Source organism: Octopus bimaculoides, chromosome 1 (genome assembly GCF_046866305.1).
Source record: "Octopus bimaculoides isolate indiv1 chromosome 1, ASM4686630v1, whole genome shotgun sequence".
Taxonomy (NCBI): domain Eukaryota; kingdom Metazoa; phylum Mollusca; class Cephalopoda; order Octopoda; family Octopodidae; genus Octopus; species Octopus bimaculoides.
This window is the reverse complement of record NC_142928.1, coordinates 44,043,397-44,058,575: the sequence shown is the minus strand read 5'-3', so window position 1 is coordinate 44,058,575 and position 15,179 is coordinate 44,043,397. Positions and strand designations below refer to the sequence as shown.

The following is a 15,179-nucleotide window of genomic DNA, read 5'->3' as shown; positions in this document are numbered from 1 at the left end:
TATGTACGTACGTAGGTAAGTATGTACGTAGGTAAGTATGTACATAGGTACGTACGTACGTAAGTATGTAAGTACGTACTTAGGTAAGTATGTAGGTACGTAAGTACGTAGGTGAGTATGTAGGTACGTACGTACGTAGGTAAGAATGTAAGTACGTACGTACGTAGGTAAGTTATGTAGGTACGTACGTTCGTAAGTATGTAGGTACGTACGTTCGTATGTAGGTACATCCGAACGAGATTATGTAGGTACGTAGGTACGTATGTACGTACGTAAGTAGGTACGTACGTACGTAAGTATGTACGTAGGTACGTACGTACGTAAGTATGCACGTAGGTACGTACGTAAGTACGTACGTAGGTACCTACGTGCATACTTACGTACGTACGTACCTACGTACATACTTACGTACGTACGTACCTACTTACGTACGTACATACGTACCTACGTACCTACATAATCTCGTTCGGATGTACCTACATACGAACGTACGTACCTACATACTTACGAACGTACGTACCTACATAACTTACCTACGTACGTACGTACTTACATTCTTACCTACGTACGTACGTAGGTACGTACGCGCGTAAGTACGTACATAGGTACGTACGCGCGTAAGTACGTACGTCGGTACGTACGCGCGTAAGTACGTACGTAGGTACGTACGCGCGTAAGTACGTACGTAGGTACGTACGCGCGTACGTAGGTACGTACGTACGTAAGTACGTACGTAGGTACGTACGTACGTAAGTACGTACGTTCGTACATACGTGCCTACGTACGTACGTACATACGTACCTACGTACATACTTACATACGTACCTACGTACATACTTACCTACGTACGTACGTACATACGTACCTACGTACCTACGTACGTAAGTACATACGTACCTACGTACGTACGTATATACGTACATACTTACCTACGTACGTACGTAGGTAAGTATGTACGTAGGTACGTATGTACTTAGGTACATACGTACCTAAGTAAGTACGTAGGTACGTACGTAGGTAAATATGTAAGTACGTATTTAGATACGTACGTACGTAGGTACGTACTTACGTAGGTAAGTATGTACGTACGTACGCAAGTATGTACGCACGTACGCAAGTATGTACGCACGTACCCACATATGTACGCACGTACGCAAGTACGTACGTAGTTACGTACGTACGTAGGTAAGTACGTAGGAATGTACGTACCTACATATATACCTACGTACGTACCTACATATATACCTACGTACGTACCTACATATATACCTACGTACGTACGTGTGCACGTACATACGTATGTTGGTACGTAGGTACGTATGTAGGTATGTACGTTCGTACGTACGTATATAAGTACATACATACGTAGGTACGTATGTGCGTACGTACGTAGGTACTTGCGTACGCACGTAGGTGCCTACGTGCGTACGTACATACGTAGGTATGTACGAACGTACGTACGTAGGTACGTACGTGCCTTCGCGCGTACATACGTATGTACGTATGTATGTACATGCGTACGTACGTAGATACGTATTTGCGTAGTGCGCAGTTACGTATGTACGTACCTACCTACGTAACTACATACGTATACGTACGACAACACGTACGTACATACGTACCCACATACGAACCTACATACGTACCTACTTCCGTACGTACTTACATACGTATGTACATACGCATGTAGGTACGTACGTATGTATGTACGTATGTATGTACATACGCATGTAGGTACGTGCGTATGTAGGTATGTATGTGGGTACGTACGTACGTATGTATGTACATACGTGGGTACGTACGTACATATGTAGGTACGTACGTAGGTATCTAGGTATGGACGTACGTATATACGTGGATACGTACGTAGGCACGTAGGTACTTATGTACGTATGTACGTACCTACGTAACTACGTACCTACGTACGTACGTACTTACGTAGTTACGTATGTACGTACGTATGTAGGTACGTACGTACGGACATACGTAGGTACGTATGTATGTTCGTACGTAGGGGCGTATGTGCGTACTTACGTACGTATGTATGTACGTAGGTACTTGCGTAGGTATGTATGTGCGTACGTACGTGAGTACGTACGTATGTACGTACATGAGTACGTACGTAGGTACGTACGTGTACGTGCGTTGGTACGTACGCTGGTACGTACGTATGTAGATACGTATATACGTACCTACATACGTACGTATGTATGTACGTATGTAGGTACGTACGTGGGTACGTACGTACTTATGTAGATACGTACGTCGGTACGTAAGTCCATATGTAGGTACGTACGTAGGTAGGTACGTACATATATAGGTACGTACGTACGTACGTAGGTACGTACTTACGTAGGTACGTACCTACGTATGTACGTATGTAGGTACGTACGTACGTATGTACGTACGTACGTAGGGGCGTATGTGCGTATGTACTTAGTTACCTACGTGCGTACGTACCTACGTATCTTTGTACGTATGTGCGTACGTACGTAGTTGCGTACATACGTAGGTACGTATGTGCGTACGTACGTAGACACGTATGTACGTAAGTGCCTGCGTACTTAGGTACGTAAGTACGTACGTGCGTATTTTCGTAGTTACGTATGTACGTACGTAAATACGCACGTACCTACATAAATACATACCTACGTAAGTACGTAGGTACGTACGTACGCACGTACGTATACGTACTGACGAACGTACGTACGTACGTACTTCGTACCTACGTATGTACGTACGTATGTATGTACGTACGTACGTATGTATGTACGTACGTATGTAGGTACGTACGTACGTATGTAGATACGTACGTAGTACATACGTAGGTACCTACGTAGGCTTGTGCGTACGTGCGTGCGTACGTATGTAGTTACGTACGTACGTATGTATGTATGTATGGTCCCAGCACGGTATCACAAAGCAAACAAGATTTGCTCTGTACCGTGCATGTGTTCTGGCACCACTCCTTTACTCATGTGAGACATGGACCCTTTATATATGTCATGTAAGTGTCCTTGAATTCTTTCATCAGTAACGTCTCAGATACATTTTGAATGTTGGCTGGACCTTAAAAACTCCGGACATACAGGTCCCGAGAACTGCTGATATCTTGAACATTGACGCGATGGTGCACAAGTACCAGTCACATTGGATTGGATACCTTATTAGAATGAATGATAGTAGGATCCCTAAACAAATGCTATATGGGGAACTTGTGAATGGAAAGAGACCCTGGCACAAATCTAGGCTATTATTTAAGGACTGTCAAGTCCTCATTAAAGGCCTGTGATATGTAGGAGACTGACTTGGAGAGCAATGCCTGTCATCGCCACAGATGGTAGAAGCAGGTTAAGGAAGGTGTCGACACTTTTGAGAGAGCACACATTCAGCACAAAGAAATTAAGCATGCTGTTGGAAAGCACACTGCTCGTGTAGTGAATGGAGAAAGTTTGGTCTTCAATTTTTGCAGTCAGGCATGCTTGTCAAGAGCAGTGCTCATTAGCCACCAATGGAGCTGCAAATGCAAAATATAAGTTAGTCCTAGAGCCCACAATGCCCCTGAAAGTCAGCAATGCTATTTCTCGGTCACAAATGGACAGACATCATGTATGTATGTATGAATATATATTTTATCCTCTCATTTATCATCTCCTATCATATTCAGTGTACCATGTTGCCTGAGTAACAAGGGATAGTCAAGCAAACTGTTTGTACTCAAACCCTCCAGTTACACACTTTATCATAGTTACTCAAACATTTGCCATTCAACTGTCAATTCTCTCTCTTGAATATGATGTTTAGGCAATGCTTACCATCACCGATCTCTTAATTGCATTCCATCACTTAGTCTCTCTTACCATGACACATCTTTATTGCTCTCACATCACATTACCTATGTCATTTCCTATTCAAGCTTCTCTCAGTTACTACAACAAACAGTCTCTCTTCCTCCCCTACCATACCATACTGTCCTTCTGTTTTCCCCCATCATACGTTCATATTCCCTCTTCTTTTTTCATCGTTTGTGCAATCAGCTCTACCTTATTGAAACTCCTAGTCATATTTACCTTGAAAGAACGATATCTACACAGGGGAGAGAGGGGACACATTTTGTTTAGGATATGACAGCTTCACCAGTGCTAGTGCCACAATATAATGCATCCAGTACACTCTGCATCATCTTTGATTCAAATAATGCTTTTGATCATAAGTATTTCAATCATGATCAATCCTGTCCTATTGTGGGAACTTATATATATATATCGTCTTCTTATTTTTAAGATGACTGAATATGATTTGATGGATAATTGTCTGTTGTTTCTAATAGATTGAGTGAATAACTAAAAGCTCACTTTGTCCTCTGCTTCTTAAATTTTTGATTTCTTAGACATTGTTCTTCATATTCTCTTAACTGCAAGCATATCACTATTGTATATCGCAAACTTCATCCATATATGTCTCCTGAACATAAAATGCTGTATTAAAGAATTTCTAATTTTATTGCTTTCTTCAATAAAATGTTCAGTAATCCATCATCATTAATGTTTATTCCCTTCATTATTTTGGGCTGATATATGGTTTAATCATCAGGGGGATATAAGACAGGAGGATCAAAATAATTACAAATTGATGTGTTGCTAATGAATCTCTTTGGGAAAATACCTCTTTTAATTTCAATTCAACTAGCTCACTCATTACATCATTCTCTCTCTCCAGTGAAGATTTGAATTGCATCATATGCCTCAAATATTTACAGTCACTTTAGAATTCAGTTTTGATGTATTATACGATATACTTTTCAGCAGTCAGTCTATTCCATTGCTGAGTAAAACACAGGCATGCGTGATTGAGACGCTTGCTTCCCAACCATATAGTTTTGGATTCAGTCCCACTGTGTAGCATCTTGGGAAAGTGTCTTCTATTGCAGCCTCAGGCTGAACACCAAAAACTTGTGAGTGGACTTAGTAGATGGAAGCTGAAAATAGCTCGTGATATATATAAATACGGAGTTATTCAAAAAGAAAGAACCGATTTCATTACACAATATTTTAATAAGGAAAAGCAATAGAAAACTCCAGATAAGTCACAAGTATTTACTCACAATCAACTTTTATTTCCTGTTTTACAAGTGTTTAATGTGGCCACCACTTGCAGCATAGAGAAAATGTCCTTAATTATGAACATATAGATTTTATGGAGTATAAATTTTCTTTTCGATTTTTTAGTTTATTAAATTAGTATTTTGAAGAGTACGCTTTTCTTGATGGTGTCTGATTTCCTTCATTGTTTGAGTTGCATCTTGGTGGTTCTTCTCCAAATTATTAATATATATATATATATATATATATATATATATATATATATATAATCATTATCGTTTTAACGTCTGCTTTCCAGACGATTTGACTGAGGACTGGTGAACCAGATGGCTACACTCAACTCCAATCTGATTTGGCAGAGTTTCTACAGTTGGATGCCCTTCCTAAAGCCAACCACACTGAGAGTGTAGTGGGTGTTTTACGTGCCACCTGCACAGGAGCCAGTCCAGTGGCACTGGCAACGATCTCGCTCGAATGTCTTTTCACGTGCCACCAGCACAAGTGCCAGGAAGTCGACGCTGGTAACGATCACGCTCAAATGGTGCTATTTACGCGCCACTGGCACGGAAGCCAGACAACTGCTCTGGCAATGATCATGCTCGGACATCGCTCTTAGCGCTCCACTGGTACAGGTGCCATCACGATTTCACTTTCGCTTGCCCCAACAGGTTTTCACAAGCTGAGTTTAGTGTCCAATGAAGGAGACGACGTTGGTATGGGTGCCAGTCATCGAATTTAGTTCGATTTCGATTTCACTTGCCTCAAAAGGTCTTTGCAAGCGGAGTTTAGTGTCCAATGAAGGAAAGGTATGCATAAGTAGGCTGGCTACACCCCTGGCAGAGGCCTTGGATTCTGGTCTCACTTGGCTTGCTGGGTCTTCTCACGCACAGCATATTTCCAAAGGTCTTGGTCAGAAGTCATTGCCTCGGTGAGGCCTAATGTTCGAAGGTCGTGCTTCACCGCCTCATCCTAGGTCTTCCTGGGTCTACCTCTTCCACAGGTTCCCTTAACCGCTAGGGTGTGGCACTCTTTCACACAGCTATCCTCTTCTATTCTTGCCACATGTCCATACCAGCACAGTCGTCTCTCTTGCACACCACAACCGATGCTTCTTAGGTTCAACTTTTCTCTCAAGGTACTTACACTCTGTCGTTTCCTTCATTGGACACTAAACTCAGCTTGTGAAAACCTTTTGGGGCAAGTGAAAGCGAAATCGTGATGGCACCTGTGCCCAGCATCGCCTTCCTGGCACTTGTGCTGGTGGCATGTGTAAAGACATTCGAGCGAGATCGCTGCCAGTGCCACTGGACTGGCTCCTGTGCAGGTGGCATGTAAAATACACCATTTTCAGCGTGGCCGTTGCCAGTACCGCCTGACTGGCCTTCGTGCCGGTGGCACGTAAAAGCACCCACTACATTCTCAGAGTGGTTGGCGTTATGAAGGGCATCCAGCTGTAGAAACTCTGCCAAATCAGATTGGAGACTGGTGTAGCCATCTGGTTCACCGGTCCTCAGTCAAATCATCCAACTAATGCTAGCATGGAAAGCGGACGTTAACCGATGATGATGATGAATAACATATCTTCTGAAGAACTATTTTGTCAAGATACAGTAGTCACCTGTTCTGTCTTATATTCTCTAACATCTGTGTTCATCTCACATAATGCAGGTGTACTATTTACATGAAGAAGTATATTCAAACAGCTATCAACACATTCTATTGTTTCCACATGAGATAAAAACACACGATAAGCTTGTAGCAGTTTAGTTTGATCCTTTTTGTCTTATCTTTTCTGTATAATGACAGCACTCCTTTTGTCATCCATAATGGTACATATTCTGTTAGACAATAAACAGGGTATCTTGTTATTATTGATATTGTTACTGTTATTGTAATACTTGTCGTCGTCATCATCACCATTACCATCATCATCATGATCATCAGTAGTGGTGGTGGTGGTGGTACATTTTTGCTGTTTTGTTATTATAATACCGAACATTGTTTTGTTCCTTGTAACATTCTTCACAATCTTCTCCATACACATCCATGCTTCTTTAATCTTTTGATAGTTTTTGTTTTGTATGCAATGATGCTCATTAAAATCATTCTAATAATTACCATCATAATCATCATCATCATCATTATCATCATCAAAATCTTCATCTTTGCCATCATCATCACCCTCACAAACATTGTTAGCATTAACATCAGTATTATCATCATCATCATCGTCATAACTATTGGTTTGTCCCAGTTGGATCACTGACTTCACTGCTGTCAACATCATCACCTCTTCCCTCCCTATTGGTTCATCATTAATGACATCGTCATCATCGTTGTCATCGTCATCGTCATCGTCGTCACTGTTGAACCATTATTAATGATGTCATCATCATCATTCCTGTCAAAGTTGTAACATTGTTCTTATCTCCAAAACATCAATGTCAATTTTCATATACCACTACTTCTACATATTTTCAATCTTTGAAAAGGTCATCCTTTCCTGCTAATCTGAAATATCAAGATATCCCTGGATTTAATGTATGACATTTAAATTTTGTTTTGGCTAATATTAAAGATTTCTCAGCATTAAGAGATAAGACATCGATAAGAAAAACCTTCCATAAAACAACTTAACTTGTATACATGATTTATTTTTACTCAAAAATTTGCATCACTTTAAAATAAAAATATTTTTATAAAGGTTTTTGATACAAAATTATTATCTAAATTATTCCATAAACAACATATTCTTCAAAATAAAACTATTTTTACCTTTCAAGCAAATATGTCTGTTTATTTTCTTTTACTTTCATTATTTCTCTCTCTATCACATATATAGTAATAAATTCATTTTTTCGCGAATAGCTTATTTAAAAGATGGTGTGTGCATATATATATAATACAAACTACATATATATATATATAATATAAACTACATATATACATATATATATGTATATATATTAATATACATATATATCTATATTTATCTGTGTATCTATCCATCTACCTATCTACCTGTCTATCTATCTGTCTATCTATCTATACATATATATATATATATATATATATATATATCTGTGTGTGTCTCTGTGTGTATAAAAGCAATGAGATATATAACATTTAAATTTTGTTTTTCCTTATAGGAATCAAAAAATAAAATAAATATAGGGCTGCAAATAGAAGTGCTCAAGTAAAAAAACGATGCAAAAGACAAACTCAGTGGTTAAAAAAATAAACATCATAATTAGGCAAACAACTTTATATCTTCCCCATATATTCACACCATAGAACACATTACCAGAATGTGAAACCTCTTTGGTGAAGATACTTTTTTTCTTTATGATGGGGCCATTGCCGGTTTGGTGTTTTAATGTGTTAATGGATTGTTGCAGTGACTCCTGAATGGCCGTAGACTTGAATTGTTTCTTGCATTTAACAATGGACATTATTCGGGATTATTTTTGCCTTTAATAGTTCAACTATCTTAATTTGGCTTTTCTTTTTCTTAATCTTTTGTGGCTTTGCTATATATTGGCGGTCTAGTCAACTGTATACTCAATCAGGTGATACATAAAACAGTCATACCCAGCACCATAGTCACCTGCTACAAAGGTAAAGGTGATGCATTAGATACAAATAGTTATAGAGGTATCAAGTTGTTGGATCAGGTAATGAAAGTCACCGAGAGGGTCATAGCCCAACTAATTAGGGAGAGAGTTAGATTAGACAGCTGCTAGGAAATACCTAGTCAAAGATAAACCTCTGTACTCTGCTTTCGTTGACATGGGGAAAGCCTTTGACAGGATCCCCCAATTCCTTATCTGGTACTCAATGCAGAAACTATGGATAGATGAGTGGTTAGTGAGAACTGTACAAGCCATGCACAGGGATGCTGTCAATAAGGTGAAGGTTGGCAACAAGTATAGGGAAGAATTCTGGGTAGGGGTAGGGGTCAACTAATGGTCAATCCTCAACTCCCTCTTATTCATCATAGTCTTCCATGAAATTACAGAGGAATTCAAGACAAGATGCCCCTTGGAGCTTCTCTATGGTGATGAACTTGCTCTAATAGCTGAGTCACTATCAAAAGTAGAGGAGAAGTTTCATGTGTGGAAGGAAGGTCTAGAATCGAAGGGCCATAGAGTCAATCTAGCAAAAATCAAAGTCTTAGTAAGTAGGAAGGCAGACAAATCACAGATCCCTTCAGGTAAATAGCCCTGCTGGACCTGTAGAATAGGTATAGGTAGAAACTCCATAATATGTACCCAGTGTAAGCTATGGACACATAAGTGGTACAGCAATGTCAAAGGAAGGCTAACTGGGAGGATAGTTTTTGTGTGTGGCAGATGCACAGGGGCGGTAAACACTGAAAATGTGTAGAAAACAGCTTCCGTCACATGCCAGAGGGAAAAACTAGAAGTAGTTGATAGCTTCCATTACCTAGGTGACCAAATCAGTTGTGGGGTGAATGCTCTGGGAGCGTAGCATCTAGAAACAGAATAGCCTGGGCAAAGTTCAGACAGCTCCTACCTCTGCTGGTAACAAAGGCCTCTCACTCCGAGTGAAAGGTGGACTGTATGACGCATATGTGTGAACAGCCATGCTACATGGAAGTGAAACATGGGCTGTGACAGCTGAAGATATGTGTAAGCTTCAAAGAAATGAAGCTAGTATGCTCCACTGAATGTGTAACGTCAGTGTGCATACATGAGAGTGTAAACATGCTGAGAGAAAAGTTGGACATACGAAGCATTAGATGTGGTGTACAGGAGAGACAACTGCACTGTTATAGTTATGTGTTGCATATGAATGAAGACAGATGTGTGAAAAAGTGTTACATGCTAACAGTGGAGGGAACCTGTGGAAAAGGTAGACCCAAGAAGACCTGGGATGAGGTGGTGAAACACAACCTTCAAACATTGGGCCTCATGGAGGCAACGATAAGCAACCAAGACCTTTGATAATATGCTGTGCTTGAGAAGACCCGGCAAGCCAAGTGAGACCGTAGCCATAGACTATGTCAGTGTCACATAACCACCCCATTTTAGAGGACCATTCAATCATTGGGCAATATACTGTGCTTGAGAAGACCTGTTGAGTTAGGTGAAATCATTGTCGTCGCTGATGCCAGTACAACCTAACTGGCACCCATGCCAGTGGCACATAAAATGCATCATATGAATGTGGTCGATGCCAGTGCCACCTGACTGGCCCTCATGCTGGTGGCACATAAAAAGCACCCACCACACTCTCAGAGTGGTTGGCAGTTGGAAAGGCATCCAGCTGTAGAAACCATGTCAGATCAGATTGAAGCCTTGTACAGCTTCCTGGCTTGCCAGTCTTCAGTCACACCATCCAACCCATGCCAGCAGGGAAAGCAGACATTATGATGATGACAACCGATGCTGGTGTGTTTACATCCCCGTAACGTAGTGGTTCAGCAAAAGAGACCGATAGAATAAGTACTGGGCTTACAAAGAATAAGTCTTGGGGTCCATTTGCTTGACTAAAGGCAGAGCTCCAGCATGGCTACAGTCAAATGAATGAAACAAGTAAAAGAGTATATAAATATATATATATATATATATAGATATATATATATATATATATATATATAACCCATGCTAGCATGGAAAGCAGACGTTAAACGATGAGGATGATGATGTACACACACACACACACACACATATATATATATATATATAATATGCATATACATACAGACACACACGTATATATTTGTATGTATGTACGTATGTATGTATGTCTGTGCTAACCCTGTGCGAATACAGAAGGAAATCTGTTGTTTCAAAATATCTATTACATCATTTTTGCTGGTTGGGGTGACTGATATATTTTACTTGTCTCTTCTTTACTATGTCTCATAGCCTGGCATTCCATTGCCATCAAAAATAATATTTTATCTTCACGCAATGTGACCTAACTACTGTTAAAGGAAAACTTGGAGAGGAATTAACAAGAATGTGGCATAAGTGAATTCAAAGACATCAGTCTTTGGTGATGTAACATGAATAGTAATAATATATATTATAATATACACAACTGCTGCTGACAAGCACTTCTAGCAGAATATTTCAAATTTCAACATTCCAGTCAAATAATAGAATTATATTTCTTCATAAATACATTTATGAATATACGCATACATAAATATGCACACATACCTCTCGGCACAGACATAGCTGTGGCTGAGAATTCTGCTTCCCAACCAAGGTACTATACAGTGAATTTTGGGTTCTGCCCCTTTGCATGATACTTAAGTGTCATGCACTAACTACACTTGGCTAACCAAAGCCTAACTTGTGAGTGGGCTTGGTAGACAAAAATTGAAAGCATATACCTGCATACATGTATACACGCATAGTAATTCATATACATATTCATGACCTGTAGGGACACCATATTTCATTATGCAACTATAATATACTAGAAAGTATATTAAACACTTTTATAAGTCAATATTGTGTTCTACTGTTTTAGTAGTGCTATTATATTATTTGTTAAGGTTATCTCTATATATATTCTATAGAAATTACAGCCAGGACTGATTTTGTTATGTTTTGTATCAGCGACACTGAATATGAACAACAATGAAATTAAATATGAGAATTGGGTAATGGAAATATATACCATATTTTAGGAAATTTTGCTTTTTCCTCAGCACCCATCCAACCCATTAATCACCCATGAATTCATTGTTTAAATATAGCCACTAACTATAGTAGTGTAACAGTTTTTTTATGTTCATTATTGGAATAGTTTAGGGTGTAGGTAGAGGGAGGGAAGTTGCTGAGATATTTACATGTCTAGCTACTAGAAAAATTATTGGTCTGAAAAAAGTTTTGTGCTTGTATGAAAAGACTAGTTTCAATTCAGAATTTGGTCTATGAATGTGAGAATGTGGTAGAATCCATGTTACAAAGTTGGCAGGGCTTGTTATTACCTTGGGTAGTTGTGTGTGTGAGAGTATTTTCTAGTTGATGCTAAACAGTATTTTTTTTATTTCAATGTCCATATATATTTGGATAGTAATGTATCATTTTTCCTATTTGGGTTGCAAAATACGTTGGCTGTATCATGTCTTGAACTGGCTTTCTGTATATCTCATATGTGCAGATATAGTAGTTGGTGTCATGTTTGAGGTTAGTGTTGAGGGACAGTTTTCTTCTAGAGGGCAGCATGAAGGTGTTCGACAATTGTAATTGTTATTATCTACGTAGTTTCGGTTTTCACTTTTAGACATTTTTTAGGGTTGCAATTGGCTATACTTCTTTCAAAGTTGTTGGTAGTGGAGTATGACAAGTTTACATTGTGTTTGTTTATTAGTTTGTAATACTTCTGGTTGAGGTGGAAGTGTTTTTGCAATATTTTGAAAAAATAATTTATCTATTAGTGTGGAGACTTGTATGTTGAAAGGGGGATCAAACTAGATGATTTTCTTTTTTTATTCTGACATATCTTATTTATTGTGAGAGGTTTGTTATTTATATATTGGCACTTTTTTCTTGTAACTACTGTCACTGAGAGCTTCGTTATATGGAGTTGATATTTCATTTAGTATTTTTTTCATTTAAAGTTAAAGTGGAAAGTTTGGGAGAAATGTTCTTTACTAAATCTCTGATAATGCCTTTTGGGGTGGTTCTCTATTTATATACAGAATTTTTAGGTTATCTTTCTTGAATGGTTTTTAGATACCGGATTCTTTGTCATGGGTAGCATCTAGGAAGATGACTGACTTTAGTCATATTACTACTTTAATGGAGATGCACAAGTTTTTGAAGAAGTGATGTAGTTCCCTTCGAAATTTATCAGTTTTTTGTGGATTGTGATTTCTTAGTAGGAGTTGTCAGTCACCCCAATATAGACTGAGAAGGATGAAAATTTGTTGTGCAAGTTTTCTATATAAAGACCAACGATGTCACTTACCTTTGTCAAGTCCTTTGATCTTATGCTTACATCAAATGAATCTTCAAAGTTTTTCCTAATCCAGAAAGCATTGTTGTAGAAGAGGAGCTATTTCCTTGCTTGTAATATTGTTTCTTTATTAGTGTTGTTTGTGAAAACAGGTTTTGTTATTGACGTACAATAATCTCTTATGTCAAACTGGAAGAAGTGGCATCCATTTTTGTTTCGGATCTTGTTGAGACAATCTATTACCTTGTAAGTGTTACTCCAGAGAAATAATATTGGTTTTTTTTTTCTTTTTGGTGAGAATTTGCATATGATTTTTTTTACTAATAATGCCTATGTCTGGTTTTGCAGGATTTTTTTAGTCTGACAAATGGATTGTCATTGAAGTCTGGTTTGTAGTCTTTCAAGCTTATATATGGGTATTTTGATATTAATGTGTCTACTCTGTCATCTATTTTAAATCTTATGGTTACTTCTTTGTCTTTGGTGTCTAGATCATTTAAAGTTGCATTTTTGTGTGTGTTAGAGATTGTGACTGAAAGAAAGCAGTTATAAATAGTTTGATTTGTTTCCTTTATCTTATACATGGCATAAATATCTTAGTTATCATTCAGCTAGTGTTAGGAACATAAATTGGTGGAAGATTTTAATTCAAAATTTATGAAAGCAAGACATTTGTACTCAGAGCCAGAGCCGGTTTCAGCAGGGTTGGTAACGAAAAGGTTAACCTGCCTTCTAAAGTAGTACTATAGATAGTGTATTCAGTCAGTTGACAATTTTCACCTAATACTGTGAAATTGTTTCATGGTCACGTTTACTAAATCTAAATTTTTCAGTAATTGAACTGGGTACAGGTTGCTGATGTTCAGCTATTAATTTAATTAGATCTGAGTATATATTGTCACTGGATTTGGTTCGAGCAATAAGGCTGCAGAATATAATTCTGTGAGATATGAAAACTGGTATTGAAAATATTAGCTCTCCTATAAGTCACAATAATGTGACTGAAACACTATCCAATCCAATTCTCAGGGAAGGATAGTTCTAAAGATCAAAACATCAGAGTTTATAGAAATGTGGGGAGTATACTCACCTATAATCTCAATAAATACAGGTGGAATGCTCAGACCTCAACATATAAGCCCAATATTACAGTCTTAATGATTTATGCTAAAGAAGAGAAAGTATGTTATAGTAACAGAAATCAGTTGTCCAACATACGTTAACATGATGTTAATGATAACAGAACCAGAAAACATTTTCTAAACTAATGGGCGATCTGCATGTGCTATTTGTATATAATTTTAATTTACACCTGTGATGAGTTACTTCAGTACTTATTTTGATAGGATGGGCTTCACAAAAGCAGAAAGAACAAGATTAATTGCAAAATTTCATGCAATTAATGGAGATGCAGAGCATATATAAGACATTCCAGAAATTTAATCTGTAGTATACAAATTATGTATGTGTGGTGAGAAAATTCTCAGAGTAGCACAGGCATTAATGAAGTTAATTATAAGAAATTGAAGCCTTATCACTTTGTGAGAAAATATAATACATACATCATAAAATATATACATACATAAAAAATATATATATATATATATGACAAGGAAAAATATTTACTTATATACATTCACAAATACGCACTTATATATATATGTTGCGGTTGATTGTTATTCATGATTGCTTTTGTAGTTATTCAACCATCACCATCCAGGCATCTCCTTGAAAGTGTGGGCGTATATAATCATCTAGGGTTCTTGAAGAGTTTTTTTTTTCTTAAGCATTACAAGCATTTGCAATTAACTGGCAACATTCTTGAAGAGATGATCTTTGCAGTATCCAACGAAATGATACTGATCATTCCTAGTGAATATTCACAGTCAATGTTTATTCACATGCATCTATGTTTAGAATTTAATATATATATATATATATATATATATATATATATATAGGAAAATGAAAAAAAGCCAGAATGCTGAACTGGAAGCATATTTTAATAAAGATTTCTTCTAACCGGTTTTCATTGCGAAAAAGCAAATTATCAAGAAGAAGGAGAATGAAAATGTTTTTTTACAAAGAAGTACAAAATAAAGAAAATAATATACAAAATAATAATATATAAAAAAG

The 15,179-nt window shown here is 37.7% G+C and overlaps 1 long non-coding RNA gene across 3 annotated transcripts in view; it reads right to left on the bottom strand.

Moving 5' to 3' along the window:
- Window positions 1-6,399: 6,399 nt before the first annotated feature.
- The window catches only part of LOC128247327 (uncharacterized), a 64,122-nt gene continuing 55,342 nt past the window's right edge, over window positions 6,400-15,179 (bottom strand). The window contains exons 4-5 of one of the 3 annotated variants that reach the window (XR_016241528.1): window positions 14,134-14,210; window positions 6,400-7,613 (exon numbers count right to left, since the gene is read on the bottom strand). This is a non-coding gene — a long non-coding RNA (uncharacterized LOC128247327). Of the gene's footprint in view, window positions 7,614-13,224; window positions 13,576-14,133; window positions 14,211-15,179 lie in introns of those variants that run through there. The other 2 variants (XR_016241527.1, XR_008263710.2) reach the window with 2 other exon arrangements.